This window comes from Oncorhynchus gorbuscha, linkage group LG19 (assembly GCF_021184085.1).
Source record: "Oncorhynchus gorbuscha isolate QuinsamMale2020 ecotype Even-year linkage group LG19, OgorEven_v1.0, whole genome shotgun sequence".
In the NCBI taxonomy this organism is placed as follows: domain Eukaryota; kingdom Metazoa; phylum Chordata; class Actinopteri; order Salmoniformes; family Salmonidae; genus Oncorhynchus; species Oncorhynchus gorbuscha.
This window is the reverse complement of record NC_060191.1, coordinates 41,927,296-41,946,655: the sequence shown is the minus strand read 5'-3', so window position 1 is coordinate 41,946,655 and position 19,360 is coordinate 41,927,296. Positions and strand designations below refer to the sequence as shown.

General features: G+C 44.4%; 2 pseudogenes; both read right to left on the bottom strand.

Moving 5' to 3' along the window:
* Positions 1-201: 201 nt before the first annotated feature.
* Positions 202-6,232, bottom strand: LOC124006272 (annotated as a pseudogene).
* Positions 6,233-6,558: 326 nt separating this feature from the next.
* LOC124005081 overlaps positions 6,559-19,360 on the bottom strand; it is a 34,635-nt pseudogene continuing 21,833 nt past the window's right edge.

Genomic DNA, 19,360 nt, shown 5'->3' with positions numbered 1-19,360 from the left:
CGACTCAACATTTGCCATGAAAGAAGCCCAAGATGCTAACAATCATGACAGGGTTTCAATGTTAAAGAAACTATTTACATTCTGTCATACAGCTGCACATGTATCAAAGTCATGAAAAACGTAACTTTGATAACCAGATATTGGATGACAAGAGTACTATATTTTGTGATTATACAGTGCAAGAGCCTGGAGAGTAACATGTAGCATTTGGGTTTAGAATTTTAATAACAGATCCCCCCTATATACAAACTTAATACTGTGATAATTTGCCACCTCAGGTGTAAGTGTGTATAATGCACACTGAATTTAAAAGACATTACATGGTATGGTCTGTAAACAGTCAAAGAAAAACAAATGGAATGGATGTTCTTCCCCTGGAATAAAATGTTTAGTTCCCATCTTGCAGTATTGAAAAAGGCCTTCAGAGGGTTTTCAGTGTACAGTAAATGATTTGTGATGGATTTAGTGTCCCCTTCTGCCATTTCACAACTGTTATTAGGGCATACACACACATAATGGGTAGTCTTCAGTGTACATACCATTAACAGTGTTCTTATCGTAACTGGCCAGATCCTAAACAGTCATTTCTCTACAATTTGTTTTAGTTGGTCCACCATTTCTGGTCTGGTGTTTTTACACTGGTAGCTTTGACTCATGCCAGTCGCATGCCTTTCAGCATACCGAACCTCAAATCCCACACATGGAATTTCATTTCTAGGTAAAACAATGGTTTGATGCAAGACCCACTGATCATTGTCATTTATCCAGGTTGGTAGAATATCATTGATGTCACGAACACAGAATTAATCCACAAATAATACAGCTGAGTTAGAATCAGTAGCTTAAAATGACATGAAATAAAAGACATGTCAATGAACAAAACACAAAAGGAAAATCACAGGACAAATTGCCTTCAGTTTCCTTTTGTGGGCTAAAATGACCAATGTTGAATGTGCAAAATCTTGCAAGAGGCATTACAGGTGTGAGGGGGAATGGAGGCTAATGGATGCTACACTGCTTGAAAGCGTACGGTGTGTCACTGTGCAGTAAATGTTGGGAACAAGTATCATTGGGAGCGGACAGTCTCAGCTGCAGAGTACAGTAGCAGCCATAGGAGGATTGCTCTCCGTACTGCACAAGGGTGAAGTCTGATTCCGGAGACCCTAAATGTGTCCATCTCCATCAACAAACCAAGGAACTCTATCACACAAAAACACTATCTTCAGGTCCCTAACTGCAGACATTCAATGTTAACTGTGTCGCTATGTACAATATAGGATTTTCATATAGTAATATTTTATTTTTTTCCACTCGCTTGAGTCAATATTTTGATACTCTTTGTCCTCTGTATTGATAGAGTATTCGTATTATTTACAATATAAATTACTTCAGTCTAGAGATAAGATAAATAAAATACAATTACTTTCGTGTTTGCAGGGTGGAGAAGAGTCTGCCTTCTCTATGCTTCTGGGAAAAGAGGGACGGTCCCCATTTTTGTTTTGTAGTCTTCCTAAAGAGAAGCGGTGAGAGGCAAGGGGATACATCAGGGGTCAATACTGGGATGATACGGTGCAGATGCTGGCCCCGCTTCAGCCATGATGGGGGTTTGGTGAGGGGTGCAAAGTTCCACTTCCAGCTATACCACCGTGCCACTGGGCGAGTTCCCGTTCTGTGCTGTCAAGTTCTGGATGAGGGGCCAGGCAGCATCAGGGAGGGAGAGAAAGGAAGGAAGAACGTTTAGACTCATGGCAAGTAATCCATAAATACCCTCAAGTCCCTTCTAATAACTTGGAGTATAAACTAGTAAACTAAAAGCTGATAGGACAGCCTAAAGAGCATGATTCATTGCTAGATGTTTTGCTACCATAGCGTTACGGACGCAGGACTCACCATTTTACCCGGCCGTGCCCAGGTGCAGATGAGGCCTTCCTGGCACGCGGTGATGATGCAGTCGTCCATGAACACCAGCACGGTCAGTCTCTCGTGGGCGATCTTCTTACACACCAGGGGCTCCAGCAGGGGCACCTCGTGCATCCGCGGACACAGGGTGGTGCCTAGGACCTTGGCGGCGTCCAGGCGACTGCTGCGTGGCGCTACGTTGATCTTGTCGTTGCTCTTGCTGATGTTTCCCAGGCTATGGTACCGCTTGTGCTCCTTCTCCCCGCCCACGCCGCTCCCTCCAGACTTGTCTGATTTACGCTCCTGTAGGGAGAGCGTGGCGAAGCGGCCGATACTGAAGGGGGGTGGCGTTGCCCCCTCCGCTCCCTCCCCCGCCCTCCGTCGTGCTCTGGCCCTTAGAGACGTTGGCCACGGCGGGGTGGGGGAGGGAGTTGGAGCGCGACAGGGAGCGGGGGAGTGGCAGGGGCATGGGGGGGTGGCTGGTGGGGGTTAGTGGTGGTGGGGTGGTGGTGGCCCTCAACTCCTCCTACGACCCCTCCACCTGTAGTGTTGTTGATGGTGCTGCTGACCGAGGGAGGGATGGTGGGGCCGAAGGTGTTGGTGAGGGCACGGGACAGAGGCAGCCTCGGGTACAGCACGTCATCTGTCAGGTCCCACAGACAGAACTGGGTGTCCTGGCCCACTGAGCCGAAGCGATAGGTGACGGAGGGCGAGCCTCCCTTGGAGCTGTGGCGGGAGAGGCGTGACAGCGTGCTGCTCGTGCGCACACGGCCAAAGTGCAGCGGCCCCTGCTGTAGGTCCTCCTCGCTGCCGCTCAGCTCCATGGGCTCCTCGTCCTCCAGGCTGGTGGTGAAGGGGTCAAAGGCCACCACGTTCACCCAGGACTTGTGGCCATGTCCCCGGGCCACCACGCGGTTCTCTGCGAACGACCACACCGTCACCAGGTCGTCCTCACCGCCCGTGGCCAGGTATTTGCCGTCGGGGCTCCAGGAGACGCACAGCAGGCCACCGAAGTAGCTCTTCATCACGCCCTGCAGCTCCATGGAGTCAAAGTGGAAGACGCGCAGGCAGCCGTCCTGGCCCACACACGCCACATGCACACCGTCTGGCGAGAAGGCAAACTCGTTGAGGCCTCCATCGCCCACGGCCCAGCGCAGCAGCGGGTTTCGGGGCGTCTTCGTCTTGCAGGAATAGACTGCAAAGCCTTCGCCCTGGCAGAGCAGGGAGTACTGTGGGGCGGCGGTGCCACACGGGTGCTCCACATTGTAGAGGTAGAGGTGGCCACTGGCGTAAGAGGCCAGGAACAGGTTCTCAGACTTGGGCAGCCATTTCAGACAGGTCACCTTGGACTTGTCTATCATCCTCTGAAAGGCAACATGAAGAATTTGATATTAGCAACACTGGTACATTTGATGAGCTTATATGCTATGTTCAGTGACAGTGGTAAGAGATTTGTCTGAAAGACGACGCCAGGTGTCACAACAACTGTAACTAATATCTGAACTGTTAGAGGTTATATGTCCTCATAAACTAGTGTTAAAAAAACAACAGCCTAAATGAAATGACATCTGGAGTGAAAGACTATGGGTCGGCTTCCTAGACATAGATTACAGTCCTGGACAAAGAAGCATGTTCAAGGGAGATTCTCCACTCAAAGTGCTTTAAGTCCAGGACTAGGGTTTGTCCGGACAACCAGATAAAAGTGAGGCATGTTGGTATATCTGAGATCTGACAGAGATAGAACAGCAGAGAGAGTGGATTTATATCCAGTGCTCCGGAGGAGGTTCATTGACTTAGAGGAGAAACCAAGCAAAGGCAAAGAGAAGTACTCTTTATCATCACACTCCATCATCTGAATTTAATTCAAGTCCCTGTGCAGTCAAAATTCTGTTTTTAATATCATATTGTACAACAGCTGATGAAAAATGTTATCAGTGTTAATTCCTGATAGTTGCTGGTTGAAAATACAATCTACACAGGACCTTCTAATCAGCAGGTTTGCATGTCCAGTAGTTTTGGACTTCCATGGTGACATCAGCATTCTGTAAATGAGTTAATAAACCAATAACAAAGACAGCCCCAAACCCTCTGTCAATAACAAGATTGTTTTCAGTTTCACTAGCAACATTCTTGCTTTAGAACACCCACCCCCGACCCCATTTTAATGGAAAATACAGTAAAGTACTTAATTGTTAATGATAAATTATTTGATATTTATATAAAAATGGCTACATTGGGCCTTTAAAAACATTCTCCAAGAAGGCAGGCAGTATTTCAAAATATTTTCCAAATATTCCATTGAAATAAAGCAAATGGCAACACAGACATAGGCTATAGCTCAACCCGCCCTCCCAACACAGACAGACAGACCAGACAGAGTCAGACACACACACACACACACACACACACACACACACAAAGACGCACTCAGACAGACAGAAAGACACAGACAAACAGACAAAGACACAGACAAACAAATAAACAAACAAGACACACAGACAGAAACAAAGACACACACAGACAGAAACAAAGACACACACAGACAGAAACAAAGACACACACAGACAGAAACAAAGACACACACAGACAGAAACAAAGACACACAGACAGAAACAAAGACACACACAGACAGAAACAAAGACACACAGACAGAAACAAAGACACACACAAACAGAAACAAAGACACACACAAACAGAAACAAAGACACACACAAACAGAAACAAAGACACACACTAAGACAGACAGACACACCTCCTCATTGAAGAGCTTGCTTGTCTCCTTCTTAATGGGGTCCAGGTATTGAACCTGGCCTGCTGAGAAGCCCACAATGAGGGCCACACTGTCTGCTGTGGCAGAGTACTGGTTGAAGTCATGGCAGGTGGGCTGGGTGCCCTTGTAGATACGCTTGTCTATGGGTTTACTGAGGTCCACAGCCTACACAGACAACCCAGAGGGGAAGAAAGTTAGGAGCAAGCAGCTTTTAAAATTAACAGGTGAAGGTTTGTTCATCCATCAGAACCTTTTCAAAAATGTTTCTGTGTTCTACTTCAGTGTTTGTCCCCTTTGTGAAAGTTCAATTTGGTACATGTTTAAAATACATTTTGAGTATAGAATATTTGAGGAAATAATTGTTGTATACTGAGACACCCCCCCATTGAGGCATTTTTTGCATTACAGACTACGATTGATTGTTGTGTAAAACCGGATGCAAACATTTGCTATCAAAAAAAACGCGCTACTTGCAACATCAATGCAGCTACATTCTTGAACTGTATTTCTGAAATGTAACATTTTCTGTGGTCTACGGACGCCGTCATTGTAAACAAGAATTTGTTCTTAACTGATTTGACTAGTTAAATAAAGGTTAAATAAATGGAAATAAAAATAGCAAAACAATAATGAATGCACGACTTCATTGCCTCAAAATAACGTGATCACGATTTTACTGGATATGCTATTTGGAAGACCACTAGAGCAAAATAATCTGGGACATTGCGGCTACTGCCACCCGAGGAAAATAGGCGAGTTTACACCAAACTAAAGCAAATTGGCTAACGTTAGTTAATAATACATCTCAGTCGTCTATTAATTACTTGCAACGCCGTTATTCAATTTACCTTCTTGATATTTGTGTAAGTGTAGAAATAAAGCTCTCTTCCGATGTTAAAACACACTCTCTCGGATTCTTCACTCGGGTCCTCCGGTTGAAGCTTCACCATGGAGACCCTGACAGGAGGGAGGAAGCCCGCCGGAGAGGAGTTGGCTGCGGCACTAGAGGAGGCAGCTCCGGGCCCCTGCACCAGACCTAAACCACCACCGGGTATCGAACCCGGTCCACCCCCAGGGCCCACCGTGGTACCTGCGGACAGACCCCGAGGTAGTCCGCCTCGTTGTTGTGAATCCGAGAGGGTCAGCAGTTTGTAAAAACCCTCTCTAGTCCTGAACTGGGATTTAATCTCATTGATATCCTTCAGTGCGCCTCCATCACCGGCCATTTTTAGTAGCCTACAAACAAGCCGCACAGGAAACTGAAATTTTGACCTGGAAATAATTATCGAAACTACAATGAAAATGGGAGCGACGGGCATAGTTAGTGAGCCTGTAGATCCAAGAACTTAATGGGTCTTCAAACGCATTTTTAAAAGACTGCTATTCAGTGAACAAATTGAGAGATCCTCTTCAAGCGTCATAAATCATTGGTCACGGTTATCTAGTTATCGGCAGCCTGGGGCGCACGCACCCCATCGAATAGTGCGAGTGGTGCTGCAAATTCTTGTGTGTCGGCCACCTGCGCTGCGCAGTCGCTATCCATCTGTAATGAGGAGCTGCAGCTTGGCTACTGATGTTTGGAATGAGGTGATTTAAATCGTTGGTATTCATCCCTCTGGCTGACCATCATGAACTAGCAAATAATATTCAACTTAATACTAGGGTGTTCACTAGGTTTTTCATCAGTTTGCAGCAACCTCCGGATAAGATTATCAGGACAACTCACAAATTGAAGGAGGCCTTCAGTGCAGTCTGCGCAGACCTCCATTCAGAATAGTGTGTATGGGCAATTACACTTTATGGCACTCCAAAAACACTTTCATGCACTGTGAAACCATTTGGCCACTTCTTGACATTACAGTATTATGACAAATAAATCAGACTTGGAAGATCTTTATTGGGTAATGTTCCCCATTTATTTGAATAGATTGTGATGGGAAGTGTGTCTGTGAGCCCCTTTGTGTCTGTGAGCCTGAGGATGAAAAAAGACAGTTTGGTCTCAGGGTAGACGTAATATAGTAAACTTAATTCCGGGACACTCAAATTAGTATGCCATGTTACCTTTGGTATGGTTACATAATAAAACAGATTGTTACATAAGGCAAAAACGAAAGTGGGGTGGATGGGTAGGCTTATAACCCGAACATCTACAACCCAAAGGTTGCGATTTCAAATATCATCTCAGACAACTTTGACATTTTAGCTAATTAGCAACTTTTCAACAATTTACTACTTTTTAGCTACTTTGCAACCATTTAGCACATTAGGTAACCCTTCCCATAACCCTAACCTTAACCCTTTAACCTAACTCTTAAACTTAACCCTAACCCCTAGCCTAGCTAACGTTAGCAAGCTAGCTAATGTTCGCCACCTAGCTAGAATTTGTAACATCATACATTTTGCAAATGCGCTACATATTGTACATTTTCGCAAATTCGTAACACATTATACATTTGGAAATTCATAACATATAATATGATTTGTAATTTGTAACATATGAAATGGGTGATGGAAATCCATAAATTAATACATACCATACGAAACATAACATATCATACCAAACGGAGTGTCTCTGATTCACATACAGAATAATCTGATTCACATACAGAATAATACGAAATACTCTGAGACCAGGTTGCAGAAGAGGTCAAGTACTGTAGTACTGTTACAGGATAAATAGGTATTTGTGGAAGAATGAATGCACATGTGTGTCTGGGCACACTGCCTGTGTGGGCTGGCAGTGGAAGCACTCCATCTGCTCCTAGATTGTGAGGGATGAATTCTGTCTGTGCTCCTTTAAACCAGTAGCACAGCAGTGTTGTTGGGCATGGACACAGTGCCATGGCTGCTGCTTGGAGTGTTCACAGTGGTGCTACCTTGAGATTGGTCCCATGTGCTAGAGTTCTCAAGGTACTGGGACATAGTTCTCTGCAATCTCCAGGATGTACAGGTTACAGAGCCCCGAATTGTCCTCACTCTGCCTTGTCTCCATGACAACAATCCTGCAGGGGGTTATTAATGTGTTAATCAAAACAATATTTACTTGATTGTGTGAGTGTGTATCCCATGGAACTATACAGGCACACATACCGGTCTGATCCCACAAGACGGAAGGTCTTCTTGGGGTCTGTGATCTCCTGCAGTACGTATGGGCCCTCTCCTCTCCTCTGCCAGCCATGACGCCACACAGCCAGCAGAGTGTTCTCAAAATACACTGAACCGGACAGACGGAGAGAATGTGCATTAGGCCCTCAGACAGACAGAGGGAGAGAATGTGCATTAGGTCCTCCGTCTCCCAATACCCCCCCCCCTCACACCCATCAAACCTCACAATGATTTATCATGATGACCATGCTCCTCTACTCCTCCCCTTCTTACCTACAGCTTCCACATCAAAAGTGAAAGTAGTCTCAGCTTGAATTATCTGGTGGCTCCTCTGCACCCCCTCCAGGTCCACAATATGTACTGAATCTATTCAAAGGCGAGAGAGGTACACACACATTAGCCCTTCCTACACATTTCATTTTCCTCATATAGATTGATAGAGACACTGTCATTCAGGGGTTAAAACAGACTTGGTCTGTAACAAGCCTACTCTTCCTGTTGATGGTGATGTTAACAACATGACTTACTCTCAATGAGCACCAGCAGAGTGTTACAGTCCAGCTGGTTCACCTGCACTGTGTCAGAACACCGGCTCTCTGGAACACAAACACACAGTTACAACACAACTGTAAGATTGGTCCAAACTAAGAACAAAGGTCACAATTCCATTGGACAGTATGTTCATAGAAACAAGCATGCTCTGGGATGTGTTCAGTTCATAATACCTAAGCCAGTGTTGGTGAACCAAGAGGTGTTGGAGTTGAGGTTCATGTTGTCCAGTTGAATGGGCTGCTCAGGACTGGGACCCCTGTGTACCCCAATACACACTAGAGGGTACTCCTGCTGCGGTGCCACCATCATCTCAAACACATGCAGGGGACTGGGCAGGGGGAAGTCAAAGTGCTGCAGGGGACAAATACACAGTCAGGGAAGTAGTCAGGGTCTGACAGCTGTGACAGTAGACGTGACTACAGGGTTGTCTCTAGTAGGGAGAAAACTATTTGAAACGGTGTGAAACAGTGAGCAATTATCTGAACATATCCAATAAGATATTTTGCAAACTGTTTTGCTACGATGTGTCCTACTGAAGAACCCAGGAAGACAGTGGGCAGCAGGATGATGAGAAGGGATGCTGTGGGATCCTGTGTGTATTCACCTTGATGAGCATGAACTTATGCATGGGCTCGTACCACTGCAGGAGCACCACACTGGTCTCCAGGGCACAGCACAGGAACACACAGCCCTGCTGCACATTACTGGCTGCACGGAGCAAGGGGGGGGGCAGAAGAGGACCTCAGCATTCTAGTATAACAGTCATTTAGCAGACACATTGATCTAAATCAACGTTGACTTCAAACCCACTCGTGTTACAACTGAAGTTCAGTGACCAAACCGCCTGAACCCTTTAGTTATCAAGCTAAACAGAACTTCAACTTCTCTTTTCTCACCCACTGAGCAAGTCTTGCAGCCTTTGGTGTCCGGTATCTTACACGACACCGAAAACTTCCTGCAAATAAGAAAGAAAATGTATGTTGATACGTAATACTAACTACAGGGGGAGACATTGTTATTTACATTTACATTTAAGTCATTTAGCAGACGCTCTTATCCAGAGCGACTTACAAATTGGTGCATTCACCTTATGACATTGTTATAATCAACAACAAACACCAGGGAACAAACACCACCACTAGGAACGAAGCGGAATGAAACAGGCCGAAACAGGGGTGGGACTACTACTGAACTTAATAAGAAATAAGAATAAGAAACGCTTGTTAGGATTTTCTGTTGGGAAAGGCTTTGCTACGGTGTTCACTGATGAATAAGACGCAGCACTAGCGTATAGCAATGAGTTGTAGGGTTACCTAGGCAATAGTCTGTGGGTTGGCAAGGCCACCATTCGCTGCTCCTTTCGGGCCTGCTCACACAGCTCCTTCAGTAAGTGAGAATGGAGCTGGGATGACTTACCTGTGGACGAAAACACACACACACACACACACACACACACACACACACACACACACACACACACACACACACACACACACACACACACACACACACACACACACACACACACACACACACACACACACACACACATTTCAGTCTATTTATTTGACAGATGTTAGTATTGTAGAATGTCTATGGCTTGCAGATCTCACCTGATATTGACATGAGGACATTACTAATGGTGTAAACCCAGCTGCACTTTCCTGGATAGAGCTGCAGGAGAGATTCGGGCAATGAGAACATTTCAATGGTTTTCAAGTTAGGTAGAAATTTCAAGCAATATCAAAGCAAAATGCAATAGTGCAGCTATAACATCCATTTTACTGAATTGTACAGTCATACTGTAGCATGAGCTTAGTCTCTCAAACAATACGTTTAGCCTCACTGTAGCTCTGGTCCAGGGTCTTAGGACACGTTCAACATGGGACCAGATCTAGCCTCACTGTAGCTCTGGTCCACGGTCTTAGGACAAGTTCAACACGGGACCAGATCTAGCCTCACTGTAGCTCTGGTCCAGGGTCTTAGGACACGTTCAACACGGGACCAGATCTAGCCTCACTGTAGCTCTGGTCCAGGGTCTTAGGACACGTTCAACAGGGGACCAGATCTAGCCTCACTGTAGCTCTGGTCCAGGGTCTTAGGATACGTTCAACACGGGACCAGATCTAGCCTCACTGTAGCTCTGGTCCAGGGTCTTAGGACACGTTCAACACGGGACCAGATCTAGCCTCACTGTAGCTCTGGTCCAGGGTCTTAGGACACGTTCAACACGGGACCAGATCTAGCCTCACTGTAGCTCTGGTCCAGGGTCTTAGGACACGTTCAACACGGGACCAGATGTAGCCTCACTGTAGCTCTGGTCCACGGTCTTAGGACACGTTCAACACGGGACCAGATCTAGCCTCACTGTAGCTCTGGTCCAGGGTCTTAGGACACGTTCAGCACGGGACCAGATCTAGCCTCACTGTAGCTCTGGTCCAGGGTCTTAGGACACATTCAACACGGGACCAGATCTAGCCTCACTGTAGCTCTGGTCCAGGGTCTTAGGACACGTTCAGCACGGGACCAGATCTAGCCTCACTGTAGCTCTGGTCCAGGGTCTTAGGACACATTCAACATGGGACCAGATCTAGCCTCACTGTAGCTCTGGTCCAGGGTCTTAGGACACGTTCAACACGGGACCAGATCTAGCCTCACTGCAGACATAGAAAGACATTAGAGCAGATTCTCACCAGCTCCATGGTGGCCTCTGAGCTGTTCAGGTTGAGGGTGTAGATCCCTTCGTCTGCTCCCAGGATCAGGTGGTGGTCTTTAGTTGTCGGATGGTCCCACGACGTTGAACAATTCACTTTCAACGGACAGCCATGGAATACTTTCTTAAAGTACACCTAGAGACGAGGTGGAGAACAGGACCCCATATTCATAAACTGTTTCCGTGTAGGAGAGCTGATCTAGGATCAGTTACCCCGTGTCCATATCATCAGAATCATTATGATAAACAAAACTAAACATATCCTAGATCAGTACTGCTAGTCTGAGACTCTTTATTATCATGGGCCCAGGAGTCACTCTCATTGTTCGTAGTGCGTGTATAGTGTTCCAGATAAAGGTGCGAGTACGTCTCAGTGCATCAATACAGAGTTACAGTAACTGTCGTAAGATGTAGAGCGACATACTCATGAGACTGGTGGACAAACTTACTGGAGGTTTCTTCAGCACAGGGCTGGCACATTCAACTGGATCCTGCAAAAGAAAACAGACACATACTCTAAACATGCATATTGGAATGAAATGCTGTTTTACTTCCTGGTCCCTTCCATACCTGGGGAGGCTGTCTCCTTCTCCTGTCTTTCTTGGGGGGCAGCTCAGGTGGTTGGAGGTCCACTGGTCTGTCTGTTATGTGTAATGGGAAGGAAACAGGGTCTACAGGGGACACAATCATGTTGTTACTGTACATTAGAGAGCATGGAGAAGATGTGCTTCAGGGTAAATGTCATAGGTCAAAGGTCATTCACTGTATATGGTACAGTATACAATTCAGAATGGACAACAGGGCTATCAAATGAAGATCCTATAACGGTAACTGTAGGTAACAAATAGGGATAAGTGTGGAGCTGACACTCACCGGAGTTGACGTTTCGCTGGGAGCGCGGACGGGGGACGGGGCGTGTGTGGGTGGCACTAGAGGTCCGGAGGAGGGGCGAGGGGGCGTAGAGGGAGTGAAGTGTCTGGCCACATTCGTCCTCTCCTGTCACAATCTCCTCTGAACTGTGACAAACTTTGGGCTGTGTGGGCACAGTGGTGTAAAGTACTTAAGTAAAAATACTTTAAAGTACTATTTATGTAGTTTTGGGGGGGTATCTGTACAATACTTTACTATTTATATTTTGTCCAACTTTTACTTTTACTTCACTACATTCCTAAAAAAACTTTTTACTCCATACATTTTATCTGACTCCCAAAAGTACTCGTTACATTTTGAATGCTTAGCAGGACAGGAAAATGGTCCAATTCACACACTTATCAAGAGAACAACCCTAGTCATCTCTACTGCCTCGGATCTAGCGGACTCACTAAACACAAATTATTAGTTTGTAAATTATGTCTGAGTGTTAGTGTGCCCTTGGCTATCCGTAAATTAAATATTAAAAAAAACTGTCTCGTTTGCTTAATGTAAGGAATTCTGAATGATTTATACTTTTACGTTTGCTACTTAAGTATATTTAACTTTTAGACTTTTACTGAAGTAGTATTTTAACGGATGACTTTTACTTGAGTAATTTTCTATTAAGGTATCTTTACTTTTACTCAAGTATGACAATGGGGTACTTTTTCCACCACTGCGTAGGAATATGAAGCACTGGAATTGTGGCTTTAATCAACTTGATGCTGTAGGCTACGTCAACACCATATTCATAGACACATGGGATATGTAGAGGTAACGAATGGCCATAGTTTAGAAAATGTAGTGTTTGGTTACCTTAGGAGGGAGTGGGGGTGGGATGTCATCTCGTGGGATTGTTACACTGTTCAGGGAGAAACAGAAATAGTTCAGTGTTTCAGATTGTTGTTTTCATCCAAATCTTCGGATCTCTTTTCCCATGCAGCTCTTATATAGACGGGTCGGCTGACAATGTCACGAAAATGATGTGCGCATCAACGTGTCCAGAAGTTGGGCGTTGTTATCATTCTAAACGGTCAGCTAGCTAGCAACAATTACAAGAAGCTGCCATGTGGGGTATCGTTGGCGGCTCATTTCAGCTCTTTGTATCTTGTTATTGATACCATGTCTTGCTTTGAGGTGTTTTGACTGATGACATGTCCATGCTAATATCCAGTACAACAAAACAATTGCAGTTTTGAAACTGCAATAAAAGTGCAGTTACTGCAGTAGACTGTGATATTTTGGACGCAGTAATTGCAGAATAACTGCAGTGTACTGCAGTTGAACATACGTTATACTGTACTGTAACTGCAGTTACACTGCAAAAGAAAACGGTGTTATTTTGGACACAGTATTTGTAGCGTACTGCAGTTATACTGCACTCTGACCACAATCTTTTTTCCTAAGGGTTGGCAAAAATTCGCTAGCTAGCTAACCAACAACTGCAACGATGTATTTGGGAGACATCAAGTGCTCATTGTGCAAATGTATTTATGTTTTCAATAAACATTTGAGACTAAAATATAGTTTACATGTTGTCAACATTCTATGCCAACCCTGTCTATTTTGTCCCATTTGTGTTTGTATTTATTAAGGATCCCAATTAGCTGCTGCTTTGTTACTCTTCCTGGGGTCCAGCAACATTAAGGCAGTTATATACCATTTAACATATTATATTTCATAACACTGACTGGCAACAGAGGGCTGTCTTGATGTACAAGGAGTTGACTCCAAATGGGGGGTTAAATATATGTGCTTGTGTAATCATGTCTTTGCAGCTGTTTGTCCCAGTGGGTGAATAAACTTGCTTTGAGTTTTTTACTAGTTGTCCGTGAGTTTTTACTCTGTTTGTTCAGAACATAACAGTTGGCGTTGTCGGCAGGATTCACCACGATTTACAGTCGAACTAAAGAGTCCGAATCAGTGAAACAGGAGCCGGCACCAAAAACAAGGTAGACACAGTTCCTATACCTTTTACCATTCATTATGACAGCTTGGGAAGATGAGAGTCGTAGGCTGAACCAATTATAGGTACGGACCTAGAAAGCCTGAGTTTATTCAGTAGGCTCATTGTGTAATGACCAGTCGTAAATATTTGGTGTAGGGTAGGTCCCGAGTGGAGCTGGTTCTCCTCGAGATCCGTGGGTGACACTACAGTGAAGGGTAGGTTCTGTAAGGATTAGGTCCCTAGTGGGTTTGTTCTCCTGCAAGATCCGTAGTTGGGACGAAAGTCCCAGCCGTGGTGGCCGTGAGGCCGTAGAGTGTGCGTGTGTATGGATAAATTGTCATGCTTGTGTACCAGTACGAAAGGTTGTAGAGAAGTAGCCCATCTAGAAGGACAAAAGGACAGAAATGCATACCATGGAGAATAGGAGATATCTGAGAATATCTGTGCTGATGAAACATTGTCAGTGAGTGGGAATGTGGATGGTGATAAAAGGTTGCCTATAAGTTCTGGATGAGAGCCCCATCCAAGATATTCAAACGTTGTTTGAACATGATTTGTGTGTCTTAGCAGTAGCAATAAGGAGAGAGGTTGGTTTATGCCCTATTGGGGTGGGGAACTGTGACAGATTATGCGGAAATAGGGAGACAATTGTGAATCATTTTGGTTATGTGTGTTGTCAACAACAGTGATATGTGAAGTGTGACATGTGTATAAGACCGCTGTTTGTCCCAGTGGGTGAATAAACTTGGTTTGAGCTTTGTACTAGTTGTCTTTGAGTTTTTACTCCATTTGTTCAGAACCTAACCATGGTAAAGACAATGATGTTGAGCGAAGTCCATCCACTCCATCCCAACTTCGAAATACAGTACACTCAGAAAAAGTTATTTGTCATAGGAGAACCCTTTGATGAACCCTTTTTGGTTCCACCTAGAACCCTTTACAACAAGGGTTATCCATTGGGGAGAGCCGAAGAACCCTTTTGGAACCCTTCTTTCTAAGAGTGTACACCCCGGAATGGTATTCACTAAAGTGTCTCAGAGTAGGAGTGCTAATCTAGGATCAGTTTTATCATAATGGATAAGAGAGGTGGTGCTGATCCATCAGCACTCCTACTTTGGGACTGTGTGACTATGGGCTCAGAAATACAGATGAGACTGAATGGGTGAAGTAAGTCTCAGTAGGCTTGCTTACCTTCTGGTGCAGACGGTCGGACTGTGGAAAGAAGATAGAGAGAAGGTAGAGAGGGTTGTCAAACAGCTCAGATAAATGTGCAACTGAAGATATTTCAATAAACTAATGAATGAATAGTCAAGTGTGCGTTGTGATTACATGTCCACGTCGTCATAGTCATCATCTGAGTCCATGCATTGGTCTCTATGGGGAAGAGAGAAAGGGAAGGAGATCAACACAGTGCCAGATAAGATCAGTAGTCAATAGTGGTCTTCTCATTACCCATAGGATCATTTGTCCTGTAAGTGGAAGACTTGGAGATGATGGAGACATCAGTCAGTGTGTTATTGGTTTGCTGAGCAGTAATCCCCATACCTAATTAGGCTCTTGTCACTGCCAGTGGATCCCAGTGTGTGCCACTGCACTGTAGACCGTACCTGAAGTACAGAAAGACAATGACAATATATCAACAACGTGCCGGCAAAACCCCAAAAAAACATCATCAACGTCAACACCACCATCATCAACAACATATTACGGTCGTCATCCTCAACATCATCATCATCCCTAGCCTACCTCCTCCTTGGAGTCAACATGGGCCAGCATCCCTGTGGAATGCTGATCAATAAGATACGCAGGCCTACATTTGTATCCACACTAGGAAGCACAATGGTACACAGGCATGGATACACCACAGGTACAGTGGTGTAAAGTATTAAGTATAAACTATCAAAAGAGAGAAAGTCACACACTCCCATGTATAATACATTCCTTTATTTTGATAGTTTATAGTTTATTCACCTTTAGTCAGCACCTCCACACAAACTATTATTCATGGCGCTAGCTCATGTTTTTTTATGCAATGTATTAAGTAAAAAAATACTTTAAAGTACTACTTAACTCGAGTAGTATTTTACTGGCTGACTTTCACTTTTACTTGAGTAACCTTCTATTAAGGTATCTTTACTCAAGTATGACAAATGAGTACTTTTTCCACCACTACCCACACACACTCATACACACTTACCATTGCTTCTGGTGAGGCTGTCTTTACTGGCCTCCTGGTGTAGAGCTGCTCCACTGATAACACACACACACACACACACACACACACACACACACACACACACACACACACACACACACACACACACACACACACACACACACACACACACACACACACACACACAAATCCAGTGATTAGTCACACATCTAGACAACCGAGTACATTTCCTGGACAGGTTCACAAAGGAAAATAATAATTATATATATATATATATCTCACAGCTGATGTCAGAGTTGGTTCTCTCTGCCTGGTTGTGTCTGTTAATGGAGTAGATCCTTCTCAGGGAGCCGGGTACCACAACCTATAGGAGATATCACCATAAAGCCATGAGTACTGCATTCTTACATTTTATGTCTTTTACAATGTGTGATCATGTTTATTGATATGTATCATTCATGTGTATTGTGTATACAAAGTATATTACTATATGATATTACAGTGTGTGTGTGTGTTTGATTGTGGAGGGTATGTGTGTGATGCTCTGACCTCCACGTCTTCCTCCTCAGATGGCAGCGAGGGCTTCAGTTTCTCAGGGTGACGCAGCTTCTCCAGCAGATCCAAGATCAAATCCTGTCTCAGACACGGCTGGGTCAGAAACAGGTGCTGCAGGAAGAGAGAGAAACAGAGAGAGATAGGGAGAGAAAGAAAGAGAGAGAGGGGGGGATATCAAGGAGAGAAAAAGGCGTACAGTGATTACAAGAGATGAATAGATGAGCCCAAGTTTCAACTTTATTTGTGGGCTAGTACATGAAGTTCAAGGGCAGCCATCAATATACACATACACTGAGTGTAAATAGGCTGACCAGGTGAATCCAAGTGAAAGCTATGATCCCTTATTGATGTCAATTGTTAAATCTACTTCAATCAGTGTAGATGAAGGGGAGGAGACAGGTTAAAGTAGGATTTTTAGGCCTTGTGGCATGAACTGCAATGCTGCTGGGTTTTTCACGTTCAACAGTTTCCGGTGTGTTTCAGGAATGGCCCACCACTCAAAGGACATCCAGCCAACTTCACACAACTGTGGGAAGCATTGGAGTCAACATGGGCCAGCATCCCTGTGGAACTCTTTTGACACCTTTCCCTAAATAATTGAGGCTGTTCTGAGCGCAAAAAGGAGTGCAACTCAATATCAATACCATATTCTTAATGTTTGGTATACTGAGTGTATACAATAGGCCTACTAGTGATTGACATTAGCAGCAGCACAAAAGTATAGCAAGCCAAAGTCACCTAATAAGTAAAGTGCTCAGTGAATTTTCAGATCATCTCGTCAACAAATATATCAACAACGTGCCGGCAAAAAACAAAAAAACATCATCAACGTCAACACCACCATCATCAACAACATATTACGGTCGTCATCCTCAACATCATCATCATCCCTAGCCTACCTCCTTCTCTTCCCTGTATTGAAAAGGGCAATGGCCATACGGGTGAAGGAGTGCTTGGACCTGTTAGTCTTAACAGTGGGGGATCTAAACTGGGAGCCAGAGGGTAGGACCTGGAACTCATGTTGTAGGGGGTGGGAACAGTCAGACAGGATGGATTCTTCCTTTCTCACCCCTTCTCTGTTGTACAGGTCAGACAGACTACTCTGCTGCACTCCTGTGATCTTACTGCCCACTTTCACTATTGTAGCTAGTGCATTTGAAGAAAAGTGAGGGAAGGATTACACTCCATGCAGTTTGGCTTCAGAGCGAAACACTCCACAGAAACAGCCAACTGATTTCTTCTGGAAAATGTGAAGTCCAAGATGGACAAAAGGGGTGCTGTTGGGGCTGTGTTTCTGGACCTAAGGAAGGCTTTTGATACTGTTAACCATGAGATTCTCATCACAAAATTGTCCAAGTTCAACTTTTCCCCTGATGCCTTAAAATGGATGGAATCATACCTTGAAGGCAGAACTCAGTGTGTCAGAGTGAGCAATGAGCTGTCGCCCACTCGTAGCTATGATGTGGGCGTGCCCCAAGGGTCAATACTGGGGCCCTTCCTGTTCAGCCTGTACATTAATGATCTGCCTTCTGTCTGTACTGGGTCTGAAGTTCAAATGTATGCAGATGATACAGTGATATATGTGCATGCAAAGAGCAAACAACAAGCTGCACAAGAACTCACTACTGTAATGGTCCAGGTTACAAAGTGGCTCAGTGACTCGTGTTTGCATCTCAATGTGAAAAAAAACTGTTTGCATGTTCTTCACAAAGAGGGCAACAGATGCTACTGAATCAGATGTCTATGTGTCAGGGGAGAATCTCCAGGTGGTATCCGATTTTAAGTACCTTGGCATCATACTTGATTCCAACCTCTCTTTTAAAAAGCATGTGAAAAAGGTAATTCAAATAACTAAATTCAATCTAGCTAATTTCCGATTTATACGACATTGTTTGACTACAGAGGTAGCAAAACTGTACTTCAAATCTATGATACTCCCCCACTTAACATACTGCTTGACTAGTTGGGCCCAAGCTTGCTGTACAACATTAAAACCTATTCAGTCTGTCTACAAACAGGCTCTCAAAGTGCTTGATAGGAAGCCCAATAGCCATCATCATTGTCACATCCTTAGAAAACATGAGCTCTTGAGTTGGGAAAATCTTGTGCAATACACCGACGCATGTCTTGTATTTAAGATCCTTAATGGCCTGGCTCCCCCTCCACTCAATATTTTTGTTAAACTGAAAACCCAGACATATGGCAGCAGATCCACAAGGTCTGCCATGAGAGGTGACTGTATAGTTCCCCTAAGGAAAAGCACCTTTAGTAAATCTGCATTCTCTGTGAGAGCTTCCCATGTCTGGAATACACTGCCATCAGAAACACATAACTGCACCACATATCACACTTTCACAAAATGCTTGAAGACATGGCTAAAGGTCAATCAGATTTGTGAACATGGTCCCTAGCTGTGTGTTGCCGCTTTCCATGTTGTCTGTTGTCTGTAGCTTGTGAGGTGTGGAAACACTTTGTTGCTTTTATGAATTTTGTCTTGCTGCTTTTTGTTCTATGTTGCTCTGTCTGTATGCTATGTCTTGCTTGTCCTATGTTGCTATGTCTTGCTTGTTCTATGGTGCTATTGTCTATATTGTAATTGTTTTTAATAACCTGCCCAGGGACTGAGGTTGAAAATTAGCCGGCTGGCTAAAACCGGCACTTTTACTGAAACGTTGATTAATGTGCACTGTCCCTGTAAAAATAAAATTTAAAAAAATTTAAAAAAGGAGA